General features: G+C 46.1%; 9 non-coding genes and 10 pseudogenes across 9 annotated transcripts; all 19 read left to right on the top strand.

Moving 5' to 3' along the window:
- The first annotated feature begins 478 nt into the window (after nucleotides 1-478).
- LOC114551677 (uncharacterized) lies at nucleotides 479-679 on the top strand (annotated as a pseudogene).
- Nucleotides 680-1217: 538 nt separating this feature from the next.
- LOC114551673 (uncharacterized) lies at nucleotides 1218-1426 on the top strand (annotated as a pseudogene).
- Nucleotides 1427-1934: 508 nt separating this feature from the next.
- On the top strand, nucleotides 1935-2074 carry LOC114551676 (uncharacterized; annotated as a pseudogene).
- Nucleotides 2075-2627: 553 nt separating this feature from the next.
- LOC114551679 (uncharacterized) lies at nucleotides 2628-2827 on the top strand (annotated as a pseudogene).
- A 510-nt stretch (nucleotides 2828-3337) lies between these two features.
- LOC114551653 (U1 spliceosomal RNA) lies at nucleotides 3338-3501 on the top strand. Its single transcript, XR_003691962.1, has one exon. It is a non-coding gene; the product is annotated as a U1 spliceosomal RNA (small nuclear RNA).
- A 535-nt stretch (nucleotides 3502-4036) lies between these two features.
- Nucleotides 4037-4223, top strand: LOC114551670 (uncharacterized; annotated as a pseudogene).
- A 503-nt stretch (nucleotides 4224-4726) lies between these two features.
- LOC114551657 (U1 spliceosomal RNA) lies at nucleotides 4727-4890 on the top strand. The gene has a single exon (XR_003691966.1). It is a non-coding gene; the product is annotated as a U1 spliceosomal RNA (small nuclear RNA).
- A 589-nt stretch (nucleotides 4891-5479) lies between these two features.
- On the top strand, nucleotides 5480-5639 carry LOC114551662 (U1 spliceosomal RNA). The gene has a single exon (XR_003691970.1). It is a non-coding gene; the product is annotated as a U1 spliceosomal RNA (small nuclear RNA).
- A 525-nt stretch (nucleotides 5640-6164) lies between these two features.
- On the top strand, nucleotides 6165-6328 carry LOC114551655 (U1 spliceosomal RNA). The gene has a single exon (XR_003691964.1). It is a non-coding gene; the product is annotated as a U1 spliceosomal RNA (small nuclear RNA).
- Nucleotides 6329-6853: 525 nt separating this feature from the next.
- On the top strand, nucleotides 6854-7016 carry LOC114551656 (U1 spliceosomal RNA). Its single transcript, XR_003691965.1, has one exon. It is a non-coding gene; the product is annotated as a U1 spliceosomal RNA (small nuclear RNA).
- Nucleotides 7017-7532: 516 nt separating this feature from the next.
- LOC114551678 (uncharacterized) lies at nucleotides 7533-7651 on the top strand (annotated as a pseudogene).
- Nucleotides 7652-8271: 620 nt separating this feature from the next.
- Nucleotides 8272-8433, top strand: LOC114551658 (U1 spliceosomal RNA). The gene has a single exon (XR_003691967.1). It is a non-coding gene; the product is annotated as a U1 spliceosomal RNA (small nuclear RNA).
- A 544-nt stretch (nucleotides 8434-8977) lies between these two features.
- On the top strand, nucleotides 8978-9176 carry LOC114551667 (uncharacterized; annotated as a pseudogene).
- Nucleotides 9177-9675: 499 nt separating this feature from the next.
- Nucleotides 9676-9849, top strand: LOC114551671 (uncharacterized; annotated as a pseudogene).
- Nucleotides 9850-10372: 523 nt separating this feature from the next.
- LOC114551652 (U1 spliceosomal RNA) lies at nucleotides 10373-10536 on the top strand. Its single transcript, XR_003691961.1, has one exon. It is a non-coding gene; the product is annotated as a U1 spliceosomal RNA (small nuclear RNA).
- A 613-nt stretch (nucleotides 10537-11149) lies between these two features.
- On the top strand, nucleotides 11150-11332 carry LOC114551669 (uncharacterized; annotated as a pseudogene).
- A 500-nt stretch (nucleotides 11333-11832) lies between these two features.
- On the top strand, nucleotides 11833-12012 carry LOC114551665 (uncharacterized; annotated as a pseudogene).
- A 500-nt stretch (nucleotides 12013-12512) lies between these two features.
- On the top strand, nucleotides 12513-12676 carry LOC114551654 (U1 spliceosomal RNA). Its single transcript, XR_003691963.1, has one exon. It is a non-coding gene; the product is annotated as a U1 spliceosomal RNA (small nuclear RNA).
- A 604-nt stretch (nucleotides 12677-13280) lies between these two features.
- LOC114551660 (U1 spliceosomal RNA) lies at nucleotides 13281-13445 on the top strand. The gene has a single exon (XR_003691968.1). It is a non-coding gene; the product is annotated as a U1 spliceosomal RNA (small nuclear RNA).
- Nucleotides 13446-13899: the final 454 nt, after the last annotated feature.

The raw sequence follows: 13899 nt of genomic DNA, 5'->3' as shown, positions 1-13899 counted from the left end.
AATACAGGACTTTTGGCTTGGAATGTGCTGCAACATGAAGTGTTCAAATTTTTGAGTCAGTGGCGCTACACGCGTCTTCAGGCCTTTGGTTCCTTTTGCATTTAGTCCAGGAAGTTGCAGCTTTGCTGTACGGCAGTGTCTGGTGTAAGCTGTGAACATAAATGTAGAAAAATGCCTGCGATTCAGATGGCAGTCAGAAGTGGGTGTGGCCTTTTGGGTGGGACCAAATGAGTTGCGTGTTCTCCGCTCCAAGGTTGTTCTCTCTTTGTGGCAAAAATGTCCTCTGAACATTTTGCCAATGCTAGCATGCTTAGGTTTAAGGCTTTTGTGAAGCAGGTTTGCTTTCTCACATGCAGAAACAGCTTGCCAAGCTGAGATAATGCTAAAAGCACTGAACTCTGGGATTATGCATTGTAGAAACCGTCATACAGAGTTTTGTGTCTGGGAATGAAGGCCCTTTCTCTGGCTCATCCAACTCATACTTACCTGGCAGGGGAGATACCATGATCAAGAAGGTGGTTCACCCAGGGCGAGGCTTAACCATTGCACTCGGTTATTGATGAATTCCCCAAATGTGGGAATCTCGACTGCATAATTTGTGGTAATTCCCCAAATGTGATGGAAAAAAATCAATACAGGACTTTTGCATAATTTGTGGTAGTGTTCAAACTTTGGGGAGTAGTGGGGGACTGCGTTCGCGCTCTCCTCTGATCGTGATGTTGAAAAAAAAAAACAATACAGGACTTTTGGCTTGGAATGTGCTGCAACATGAAGTGTTCAAATTTTGGAGTCAGTGGCGCTATACACGCGCTTCTTCAGGCCTTTCGGTTCCTTTTGCATTTAGTCCAGGAAGTTGCAGCTTTGCTGTACGGCAGTGTCTGGTGTAAGCTGTGAACATAAATGTAGAAAAATGCCTGCGATTCAGATGGCAGTCAGAAGTGGGTGTGGCCTTTTGGGTGGGACCAAATGAGTTGCGTGTTCTCCGCTCCAAGGTTGTTCTCTCTTTGTGGCAAAAATGTCCTCTGAACATTTTGCCAATGCTAGCATGCTTAGGTTTAAGGCTTTTGTGAAGCAGGTTTGCTTTCTCACATGCAGAAACAGCTTGCCAAGCTGAGATAATGCTAAAAGCACTGAACTCTGGGATTATGCATTGTAGAAACCGTCATACAGAGTTTTGTGTCTGGGAATGAAGGCCCTTTCTCTGGCTCATCCAACTCATACTTACCTGGCAGGGGAGATACCATGATCAAGAAGGTGGTTCACCCAGGGCGAGGCTTAACCATTGCACTCCGGTTATGCTGACCCGTGCGAATTCCCCAAATGTGGGAATTCGACCCCAAATGTGGGGGAATCTCGATCGTGATGTTGCATAATTTGTGGTAGTGCAGGGGAGTCAGTGTAGTGGGGACTCGTTCGCTCTCCTCTGATCGTGATGTTGAAAAAAAAAAAAAAAAAACAATACAGGACTTTTGGCTTGGAATGTGCTGCAACATGAAGTGTTCAAATTTTGGAGTCAGTGGCGCTATGCGTTTTGAGGCCTTTCGGTTCCTTTTGCATTTCGTCCAGGAAGTTGCAGCTTTGCTGTACGGCAGTGTCTGGTGTAAGCTGTGAACATAAATGTAGAAAAATGCCTGCGATTCAGATGGCAGTCAGAAGTGGGTGTGGCCTTTTGGGTGGGACCAAATGAGTTGCGTGTTCTCCGCTCCAAGGTTGTTCTCTCTTTGTGGCAAAAAATGTCCTCTGAACATTTTGCCAATGCTAGCATGCTTAGGTTTAAGGCTTTTGTGAAGCAGGTTTGCTTTCTCACATGCAGAAACAGCTTGCCAAGCTGAGATAATGCTAAAAGCACTGAACTCTGGGATTATGCATTGTAGAAACCGTCATACAGAGTTTTGTGTCTGGGAATGAAGCCCTTTCTCTGGCTCATCCAACTCATACTTACCTGGCAGGGGAGATACCATGATCAAGAAGGTGGTTCACCCAGGGCGAGGCTTAACCATTGCACTCGGTTATGCTGACCCAAATGTGGGAATTCCCCAAATGTGGGAATCTCGACTGCATAATTTGTGAAAAAAAAAAGTGGGGGACTGCAGTGTTCAAACTTTGGAGTCAGTCTTTCCTCTGATCGTGATGTTGAAAAAAAAAAAACAATACAGGACTTTTGGCTTGGAATGTGCTGCAACATGAAGTGTTCAAATTTTGGAGTCAGTGGCGCTATGCGTTTTGAGGCCTTTCGGTTCCTTTTGCATTTCGTCCAGGAAGTTGCAGCTTTGCTGTACGGCAGTGTCTGGTGTAAGCTGTGAACATAAATGTAGAAAAATGCCTGCGATTCAGATGGCAGTCAGAAGTGGGTGTGGCCTTTTGGGTGGGACCAAATGAGTTGCGTGTTCTCCGCTCCAAGGTTGTTCTCTCTTTGTGGCAAAAAATGTCCTCTGAACATTTTGCCAATGCTAGCATGCTTAGGTTTAAGGCTTTTGTGAAGCAGGTTTGCTTTCTCACATGCAGAAACAGCTTGCCAAGCTGAGATAATGCTAAAAGCACTGAACTCTGGGATTATGCATTGTAGAAACCGTCATACAGAGTTTTGTGTCTGGGAATGAAGGCCCTTTCTCTGGCTCATCCAACTCATACTTACCTGGCAGGGGAGATACCATGATCAAGAAGGTGGTTCACCCAGGGCGAGGCTTAACCATTGCACTCCGGTTACTGTTATGAATTGACCAAATGTGGGAATCTCCCCAAATGTGGGGGAATCTCCCCGACGTGATGTTGCATAATTTTGGCTCAGAATGTGCTGCAAGTGGGGACTGCGTTCGCGCTCTCCTCTGATCGTGATGCAAAAAAAAAAAAAAAAAACAATACAGGACTTTTGGCTTGGAATGTGCTGCAACATGAAGTGTTCAAATTTTGGAGTCAGTGGCGCCACACGCGTCTTCAGGCCTTTCGGTTCCTTTTGCATTTAGTCCAGGAAGTTGCAGCTTTGCTGTACGGCAGTGTCTGGTGTAAGCTGTGAACATAAATGTAGAAAAATGCCTGCGATTCAGATGGCAGTCAGAAGTGGGTGTGGCCTTTTGGGTGGGACCAAATGAGTTGCGTGTTCTCCGCTCCAAGGTTGTTCTCTCTTTGTGGCAAAAAATGTCCTCTGAACATTTTGCCAATGCTAGCATGCTTAGGTTTAAGGCTTTTGTGAAGCAGGTTTGCTTTCTCACATGCAGAAACAGCTTGCCAAGCTGAGATAATGCTAAAAGCACTGAACTCTGGGATTATGCATTGTAGAAACCGTCATACAGAGTTTTGTGTCTGGGAATGAAGGCCCTTTCTCTGGCTCATCCAACTCATACTTACCTGGCAGGGGAGATACCATGATCAAGAAGGTGGTTCACCCAGGGCGAGGCTTAACCATTGCACTCCGGTTATGCTGACCCGTGCGAATTCCCCAAATGTGGGAATCTCGACTGCATAATTTGTGGTAGTGGGGGACTGCGTTCGCGCTTTCCCCTGATCGTGATGTTGAAAAAAAAAAAAAAACAATACAGGACTTTTTGCTTGGAATGTGCTGCAACTCTGCAGTTGAAAAAAAAAAAAAACAATACAGGACTTCAAAATTTTTGAGTCAGTGGCGCGCTATGCGTCTTCAGGCCTTTCGGTTCCTTTTGCATTTCGTCCAGGAAGTTGCAGCTTTGCTGTACGGCAGTGTCTGGTGTAAGCTGTGAACATAAATGTAGAAAAATGCCTGCGATTCAGATGGCAGTCAGAAGTGGGTGTGGCCTTTTGGGTGGGACCAAATGAGTTGCGTGTTCTCCGCTCCAAGGTTGTTCTCTCTTTGTGGCAAAAATGTCCTCTGAACATTTTGCCAATGCTAGCATGCTTAGGTTTAAGGCTTTTGTGAAGCAGGTTTGCTTTCTCACATGCAGAAACAGCTTGCCAAGCTGAGATAATGCTAAAAGCACTGAACTCTGGGATTATGCATTGTAGAAACCGTCATACAGAGTTTTGTGTCTGGGAATGAAGGCCCTTTCTCTGGCTCATCCAACTCATACTTACCTGGCAGGGGAGATACCATGATCAAGAAGGTGGTTCACCCAGGGCGAGGCTTAACCATTGCACTCCGGTTATGCTGACCCGTGATTCCCCAAATGTGGGAATTCCCCAAATGTGGGAATCTCGACTGCATAATTTGTGTGTAGTGGGGACAGTCAGTGGGCGTGGGGCGCTTTCCCCTGATCGTGATGTTGAAAAAAAAAAAACAATACAGGACTTTTGGCTTGGAATGTGCTGCAACATGAAGTGTTCAAATTTTGAGTCAGTGGCGCTACACGCGTCTTCAGGCCTTTCGGTTCCTTTTGCATTTCGTCCAGGAAGTTGCAGCTTTGCTGTACGGCAGTGTCTGGTGTAAGCTGTGAACATAAATGTAGAAAAATGCCTGCGATTCAGATGGCAGTCAGAAGTGGGTGTGGCCTTTTGGGTGGGACCAAATGAGTTGCGTGTTCTCCGCTCCAAGGTTGTTCTCTCTTTTGGCAAAAAATGTCCTCTGAACATTTTGCCAATGCTAGCATGCTTAGGTTTAAGGCTTTTGTGAAGCAGGTTTGCTTTCTCACATGCAGAAACAGCTTGCCAAGCTGAGATAATGCTAAAAGCACTGAACTCTGGGATTATGCATTGTAGAAACCGTCATACAGAGTTTTGTGTCTGGGAATGAAGCCCCTTTCTCTGGCTCATCCAACTCATACTTACCTGGCAGGGGAGATACCATGATCAAGAAGGTGGTTCACCCAGGGCGAGGCTTAACCATTGCACTCCGGTTATGCTGACCCGTGCGAATTCCCCAAATGTGGGAATCTCGACTGCATAATTTGTGGTAGTGGGGGACTGCGTTCGCGCTCTCCTCTGATCGTGATGTTGAAAAAAAAAACAATACAGGACTTTTGGCTTGGAATGTGCTGAATGTGCAGTGTTCAAACTTTGGAGTCAGTCAAACTTTGATCGTGATGAAAAAAAAAAAACAATACGGACTTTTGGCTTGGAATGTGCTGCAACATGAAGTGTTCAAATTTTGGAGTCAGTGGGCTACACGCTTCAGGCCTTTCGGTTCCTTTTGCATTTAGTCCAGGAAGTTGCAGCTTTGCTGTACGGCAGTGTCTGGTGTAAGCTGTGAACATAAATGTAGAAAAATGCCTGCGATTCAGATGGCAGTCAGAAGTGGGTGTGGCCTTTTGGGTGGGACCAAATGAGTTGCGTGTTCTCCGCTCCAAGGTTGTTCTCTCTTTGTGGCAAAAAATGTCCTCTGAACATTTTGCCAATGCTAGCATGCTTAGGTTTAAGGCTTTTGTGAAGCAGGTTTGCTTTCTCACATGCAGAAACAGCTTGCCAAGCTGAGATAATGCTAAAAGCACTGAACTCTGGGATTATGCATTGTAGAAACCGTCATACAGAGTTTTGTGTCTGGGAATGAAGGCCCTTTCTCTGGCTCATCCAACTCATACTTACCTGGCAGGGGAGATACCATGATCAAGAAGGTGGTTCACCCAGGGCGAGGCTTAACCATTGCACCGGTTATGCTGACCCGTGCGAATTCCCCAAATGTGGGAATCTCGACTGCATAATTTGTGGTAGGGGGGACTGCGTTCGCGCTTCCCCTGATCGTGATGTTGAAAAAAAAAACAATACAGGACTTTTGGCTTGGAATGTGCTGCAACGTGCAGTGTTCAAACTTTGGAGTTCAAGTGGGGAGTCAGTGGCGCTCTCCTCTGCGTGATTTGAGGCCTTTCGGTTCCATTTTGCATTTAGTCCAGGAAGTTGCAGCTTTGCTGTCCAGGACGGCAGTGTCTGGTGTAAGCTGTGAACATAAATGTAGAAAAATGCCTGCGATTCAGATGGCAGTCAGAAGTGGGTGTGGCCTTTTGGGTGGGACCAAATGAGTTGCGTGTTTCCGCTCCAAGGTTGTTCTCTCTTTGTGGCAAAAATGTCCTCTGAACATTTTGCCAATGCTAGCATGCTTAGGTTTAAGGCTTTTGTGAAGCAGGTTTGCTTTCTCACATGCAGAAACAGCTTGCCAAGCTGAGATAATGCTAAAAGCACTGAACTCTGGGATTATGCATTGTAGAAACCGTCATACAGAGTTTTGTGTCTGGGAATGAAGGCCCTTTCTCTGGCTCATCCAACTCATACTTACCTGGCAGGGGAGATACCATGATCAAGAAGGTGGTTCACCCAGGGCGAGGCTTAACCATTGCACTCCGGTTATGCTGACCCGTGCGAATTCCCCAAATGTGGGAATCTCGACTGCATAATTTGTGGTAGTGGGGGACTGCGTTCGCGCTCTCCCCTGATCGTGATGTTGAAAAAAAAAAAAAAACAATACAGGACTTTTGGCTTGGAATGTGCTGCAACATGAAGTGTTCAAATTTTGAGTCAGTACAGGACTTTTGGCTTGGAATGTTTTGAAGGCCTCTTCAGGCCTTTGGTTCCTTTTGCATTTAGTCCAGGAAGTTGCAGCTTTGCTGTACGGCAGTGTCTGGTGTAAGCTGTGAACATAAATGTAGAAAAATGCCTGCGATTCAGATGGCAGTCAGAAGTGGGTGTGGCCTTTTGGGTGGGACCAAATGAGTTGCGTGTTCTCCGCTCCAAGGTTGTTCTCTCTTTGTGGCAAAAATGTCCTCTGAACATTTTGCCAATGCTAGCATGCTTAGGTTTAAGGCTTTTGTGAAGCAGGTTTGCTTTCTCACATGCAGAAACAGCTTGCCAAGCTGAGATAATGCTAAAAGCACTGAACTCTGGGATTATGCATTGTAGAAACCGTCATACAGAGTTTTGTGTCTGGGAATGAAGGCCCTTTCTCTGGCTCATCCAACTCATACTTACCTGGCAGGGGAGATACCATGATCAAGAAGGTGGTTCACCCAGGGCGAGGCTTAACCATTGCACTCCGGTTATGCTGACCCGTGCGAATTCCCCAAATGTGGGAATCTCGACTGCATAATTTGTGGTAGTGGGGGACTGCGTTCGCGCTTCCCCTGATCGTGATGTTGAAAAAAAAAAAAAAACAATACAGGAGTGTTTTTGGCTTGGAATGTGCTGCAACATGAAGTGTTCAAATTTTGGAGTCAGTGGCAACATGAAGTGCGTTTGAGCACGTCTTTTTGGTTCCTTTTGCATTTAGTCCAGGAAGTTGCAGCTTTGCTGTACGGCAGTGTCTGGTGTAAGCTGTGAACATAAATGTAGAAAAATGCCTGCGATTCAGATGGCAGTCAGAAGTGGGTGTGGCCTTTTGGGTGGGACCAAATGAGTTGCGTGTTCTCCGCTCCAAGGTTGTTCTCTCTTTGTGGCAAAAATGTCCTCTGAACATTTTGCCAATGCTAGCATGCTTAGGTTTAAGGCTTTTGTGAAGCAGGTTTGCTTTCTCACATGCAGAAACAGCTTGCCAAGCTGAGATAATGCTAAAAGCACTGAACTCTGGGATTATGCATTGTAGAAACCGTCATACAGAGTTTTGTGTCTGGGAATGAAGCCACTTTCTCTAGCTCATCCAACTCATACTTACCTGGCAGGGGAGATACCATGATCAAGAAGGTGGTTCACCCAGGGCGAGGCTTAACCATTGCACTCCGGTTATGAATTCCCCAAATGTGGGAATCCGACTGCATAATTTTCCCCAAATGTGGGAATCCCTGATCGTGATGTTGCAATACAGGACTTTTGGCTCAGGTGTGTGGGGGTTCAAACTTTGGAGTCAGTCAGTAGTGGGGGACTGCGTTCGCGCTCTCCTCTGATCGTGATGAAAAAAAAAAAAAAACAATACAGGACTTTTGGCTTGGAATGTGCTGCAACATGAAGTGTTCAAATTTTAGAGTCAGTGGCGCTACACGTCTTCAGGCCTTTCGGTTCCTTTTGCATTTAGTCCAGGAAGTTGCAGCTTTGCTGTACGGCAGTGTCTGGTGTAAGCTGTGAACATAAATGTAGAAAAATGCCTGCGATTCAGATGGCAGTCAGAAGTGGGTGTGGCCTTTTGGGTGGGACCAAATGAGTTGCGTGTTCTCCGCTCCAAGGTTGTTCTCTCTTTGTGGCAAAAAATGTCCTCTGAACATTTTGCCAATGCTAGCATGCTTAGGTTTAAGGCTTTTGTGAAGCAGGTTTGCTTTCTCACATGCAGAAACAGCTTGCCAAGCTGAGATAATGCTAAAAGCACTGAACTCTGGGATTATGCATTGTAGAAACCGTCATACAGAGTTTTGTGTCTGGGAATGAAGGCCCTTTCTCTGGCTCATCCAACTCATACTTACCTGGCAGGGGAGATACCATGATCAAGAAGGTGGTTCACCCAGGGCGAGGCTTAACCATTGCACTCCGGTTATGCTGACCCGTGCGAATTCCCCAAATGTGGGAATCTCGACTGCATAATTTGTGGTAGTGGGGACTGCGTTCGCGCTTTCCCCTGATCGTGATGTTGAAAAAAAAAAAAACAATACAGGACTTTTGGCTTGGAATGTGCTGCAACGTGCAGTGTTCAAACTTTGAGTCAGTGGGGCTGCGTTCGCGCTCCTCTTTGATGTTGAAAAAAAAAAACAGGCAGGACTTTTTTGGTTCCTTTTGCATTTAGTCCAGGAAGTTGCAGCTTTGCATTTGTCCAGGAACGGCAGTGTCTGGTGTAAGCTGTGAACAAAAATGTAAAAATGCCTGCGATTCAGATGGCAGTCAGAAGTGGGTGTGGCCTTTTGGGTGGGACCAAATGAGTTGCGTGTTCTCCGCTCCAAGGTTGTTCTCTCTTTGTGGCAAAAAATGTCCTCTGAACATTTTGCCAATGCTAGCATGCTTAGGTTTAAGGCTTTTGTGAAGCAGGTTTGCTTTCTCACATGCAGAAACAGCTTGCCAAGCTGAGATAATGCTAAAAGCACTGAACTCTGGGATTATGCATTGTAGAAACCGTCATACAGAGTTTTGTGTCTGGGAATGAAGGCCCTTTCTCTGGCTCATCCAACTCATACTTACCTGGCAGGGGAGATACCATGATCAAGAAGGTGGTTCACCCAGGGCGAGGCTTAACCATTGCACTCGGTTATGCTGACCCTGATTCCCCAAATGTGGGAATCTCGACTGCATAATTTGTGGAATTCCCCAAATGTGGGAATCTCGACTGCATAATTTGTGGTAGTGGGGGACTGCGTTCGCGCTCTCCTCTGATCGTGATGTTGAAAAAAAAAACAATACAGGACTTTTGGCTTGGAATGTGCTGCAACATGAAGTGTTCAAATTTTGGAGTCAGTGGCGCTACGCGTCTTCAGGCCTTTTGGTTCCTTTTGCATTTAGTCCAGGAAGTTGCAGCTTTGCTGTACGGCAGTGTCTGGTGTAAGCTGTGAACATAAATGTAGAAAAATGCCTGCGATTCAGATGGCAGTCAGAAGTGGGTGTGGCCTTTTGGGTGGGACCAAATGAGTTGCGTGTTCTCCCTCCAAGGTTGTTTCTCTTTGTGGCAAAAATGTCCTCTGAACATTTTGCCAATGCTAGCATGCTTAGGTTTAAGGCTTTTTGTGAAGCAGGTTTGCTTTCTCACATGCAGAAACAGCTTGCCAAGCTGAGATAATGCTAAAAGCACTGAACTCTGGGATTATGCATTGTAGAAACCGTCATACAGAGTTTTGTGTCTGGGAATGAAGCCCCTTTCTCTGGCTCATCCAACTCATACTTACCTGGCAGGGGAGATACCATGATCAAGAAGGTGGTTCACCCAGGGCGAGGCTTAACCATTGCACTCGGTTATGCTGACCCCGCGCATGTGGGAATTCCCCAAATGTGGGGGAATCTCCCGACTGCATAATTTTGGTCAGAATGTGGGGACTTTGGAGTCAGTCAGTAGTGGGGACTGCTTTCCTCTCCTCTGATCGTGATGAAAAAAAAAAACAATACAGGACTTTTGGCTTGGAATGTGCTGCAACATGAAGTGTTCAAATTTTGAGTCAGTGGCGCTATGCGTCTTCAGGCCTTTCGGTTCCTTTTGCATTTAGTCCAGGAAGTTTGCAGCTTTGCTGTCACGGCAGTGTCTGGTGTAAGCTGTGAACATAAATGTAAAAATGCCTGCGATTCAGATGGCAGTCAGAAGTGGGTGTGGCCTTTTGGGTGGGACCAAATGAGTTGCGTGTTCTCCGCTCCAAGGTTGTTCTCTCTTTGTGGCAAAAAATGTCCTCTGAACATTTTGCCAATGCTAGCATGCTTAGGTTTAAGGCTTTTGTGAAGCAGGTTTGCTTTCTCACATGCAGAAACAGCTTGCCAAGCTGAGATAATGCTAAAAGCACTGAACTCTGGGATTATGCATTGTAGAAACCGTCATACAGAGTTTTGTGTCTGGGAATGAAGGCCCTTTCTCTGGCTCATCCAACTCATACTTACCTGGCAGGGGAGATACCATGATCAAGAAGGTGGTTCACCCAGGGCGAGGCTTAACCATTGCACTCCGGTTATGCTGACCCGTGCGAATTCCCCAAATGTGGGAATCTCGACTGCATAATTTGTGGTAGTGGGGGACTGCGTTCGCGCTTTCCCCTGATCGTGATGTTGAAAAAAAACCAATACAGGACTTTTGGCTCAGAATGTGCTGCAACGTGCAGTGTTCAAACTTTGGAGTCAGTCAGTAGTGGGGACTGCGTTCGCGCTCTCCTCTGATCGTGAAAAAAAAAAAACAATACAGGACTTTTGGCTTGGAATGTGCTGCAACATGAAGTGTTCAAATTTTGGAGTCAGTGGCGCTACACGTCTTCAGGCCTTTCGGTTCCTTTTGCATTTAGTCCAGGAAGTTGCAGCTTTGCTGTACGGCAGTGTCTGGTGTAAGCTGTGAACATAAATGTAGAAAAATGCCTGCGATTCAGATGGCAGTCAGAAGTGGGTGTGGCCTTTTGGGTGGGACCAAATGAGTTGCGTGTTCTCCGCTCCAAGGTTGTTCTCTCTTTGTGGCAAAAAATGTCCTCTGAACATTTTGCCAATGCTAGCATGCTTAGGTTTAAGGCTTTTGTGAAGCAGGTTTGCTTTCTCACATGCAGAAACAGCTTGCCAAGCTGAGATAATGCTAAAAGCACTGAACTCTGGGATTATGCATTGTAGAAACCGTCATACAGAGTTTTGTGTCTGGGAATGAAGGCCCTTTCTCTGGCTCATCCAACTCATACTTACCTGGCAGGGGAGATACCATGATCAAGAAGGTGGTTCAAGGTGGTTCACCCAGGGCTGAGGCTTAACCATTGCACCGGTTATGCTGACCGTGATGCAAAAAAACCAATTCCCCAAATGTGGGAATCTCGACTGCATAATTTGTGGTAGTGGGGGACTGCGTTCGCGCTCTCCCCTGATCGTGATGTTGAAAAAAAAACAATACAGGACTTTTGGCTTGGAATGTGCTGCAACATGAAGTGTTCAAATTTTGGAGTCAGTGGCGCTACGCGTCTTCAGGCCTTTTGGTTCCTTTTGCATTTAGTCCAGGAAGTTGCAGCTTTGCTGTACGGCAGTGTCTGGTGTAAGCTGTGAACATAAATGTAGAAAAATGCCTGCGATTCAGATGGCAGTCAGAAGTGGGTGTGGCCTTTTGGGTGGGACCAAATGAGTTGCGTGTTCTCCGCTCCAAGGTTGTTCTCTCTTTGTGGCAAAAAATGTCCTCTGAACATTTTGCCAATGCTAGCATGCTTAGGTTTAAGGCTTTTGTGAAGCAGGTTTGCTTTCTCACATGCAGAAACAGCTTGCCAAGCTGAGATAATGCTAAAAGCACTGAACTCTGGGATTATGCATTGTAGAAACCGTCATACAGAGTTTTGTGTCTGGGAATGAAGCCCCTTTCTCTGGCTCATCCAACTCATACTTACCTGGCAGGGGAGATACCATGATCAAGAAGGTGGTTCACCCAGGGCGAGGCTTAACCATTGCACTCCGGTTATGCTGACCCGTGCGAATTCCCCAAATGTGGGAATCTCGACTGCATAATTTGTGGTAGTGGGGACTGCGTTACAGGACTTTTGGCTCTTGCTCGTGCCCTGATCGTGATGTTGAAAAAAAAAACAATACAGGACTTTTGGCTTGGAATGTGCTGCAACATGAAGTGTTCAAATTTTGGAGTCAGTGGCGCTACGCGTCTTCAGGCCTTTTGGTTCCTTTTGCATTTAGTCCAGGAAGTTGCAGCTTTGCTGTACGGCAGTGTCTGGTGTAAGCTGTGAACATAAATGTAGAAAAATGCCTGCGATTCAGATGGCAGTCAGAAGTGGGTGTGGCCTTTTGGGTGGGACCAAATGAGTTGCGTGTTCTCCGCTCCAAGGTTGTTCTCTCTTTGTGGCAAAAAATGTCCTCTGAACATTTTGCCAATGCTAGCATGCTTAGGTTTAAGGCTTTTGTGAAGCAGGTTTGCTTTCTCACATGCAGAAACAGCTTGCCAAGCTGAGATAATGCTAAAAGCACTGAACTCTGGGATTATGCATTGTAGAAACCGTCATACAGAGTTTTGTGTCTGGGAATGAAGCCCCTTTCTCTGGCTCATCCAACTCATACTTACCTGGCAGGGGAGATACCATGATCAAGAAGGTGGTTCACCCAGGGCGAGGCTTAACCATTGCACTCCGGTTATGCTGACCCGTGCGAATTCCCCAAATGTGGGAATCTCGACTGCATAATTTGTGGTAGTGGGGGACTGCGTTCGCGCTCTCCCCTGATCGTGATGTTGAAAAAAAAAACAATACAGGACTTTTGGCTCAGAATGTGCTGCAACGTGCAGTGTTCAAACTTTGGAGTCAGTCAGTAGTGGGGGACTGCGTTCGCTCTCCTCTGATCGTGATGTTGAAAAAAAAAAAACAATACAGGACTTTTGGCTTTGCAACATGAAGTGTTCAAATTTTGGAGTCAGTTACACCTTCAGGCCTTTCGGTTCCTTTTGCATTTAGTCCAGGAAGTTGCAGCTTTGCTGTACGGCAGTGTCTGGTGTAAGCTGTGAACATAAATGTAGAAAAATGCCTGCGATTCAGATGGCAGTCAGAAGTGGGTGTGGCCTTTTGGGTGGGACCAAATGAGTTGCGTGTTCTCCGCTCCAAGGTTGTTCTCTCTTTGTGGCAAAAATGTCCTCTGAACATTTTGCCAATGCTAGCATGCTTAGGTTTAAGGCTTTTTTGTGAAGCAGGTTTGCTTTCTCACATGCAGAAACAGCTTGCCAAGCTGAGATAATGCTAAAAGCACTGAACTCTGGGATTATGCATTGTAGAAACCGTCATACAGAGTTTTGTGTCTGGGAATGAAGGCCCTTTCTCTGGCTCATCCAACTCATACTTACCTGGCAGGGGAGATACCATGATCAAGAAGGTGGTTCACCAGGGGGCGAGGCTTAACCATTGCACTCCGGTTATGCTGACCCGTGCGAATTCCCCAAATGTGGGAATCTCGACTGCATAATTTGTGGTAGTGGGGGACTGCGTTCGCGCTTTCCCCTGATCGTAAAAAAAAAAAAAAAACAATACAGGACTTTTTGCTTGGAATGTGCTGCGTGATGTTGAAAAAAAACAAAAGGACTTTTGCAGTCTTCAAACTTTGGAGTCAGTGGCGCTATGCGTTTTGAGGCCTTTCGGTTCCTTTTGCATTTCGTCCAGGAAGTTGCAGCTTTGCTGTACGGCAGTGTCTGGTGTAAGCTGTGAACATAAATGTAGAAAAATGCCTGCGATTCAGATGGCAGTCAGAAGTGGGTGTGGCCTTTTGGGTGGGACCAAATGAGTTGCGTGTTCTCCGCTCCAAGGTTGTTCTCTCTTTGTGGCAAAAATGTCCTCTGAACATTTTGCCAATGCTAGCATGCTTAGGTTTAAGGCTTTTGTGAAGCAGGTTTGCTTTCTCACATGCAGAAACAGCTTGCCAAGCTGAGATAATGCTAAAAGCACTGAACTCTGGGATTAT

Source organism: Perca flavescens, unplaced genomic scaffold (genome assembly GCF_004354835.1).
Source record: "Perca flavescens isolate YP-PL-M2 unplaced genomic scaffold, PFLA_1.0 EPR50_1.1_unplaced_scaf_3, whole genome shotgun sequence".
Classification (NCBI taxonomy): domain Eukaryota; kingdom Metazoa; phylum Chordata; class Actinopteri; order Perciformes; family Percidae; genus Perca; species Perca flavescens.
Note: the sequence above shows the minus strand (reverse complement) of the source record. Positions and strands in the feature narration are given on the sequence as shown.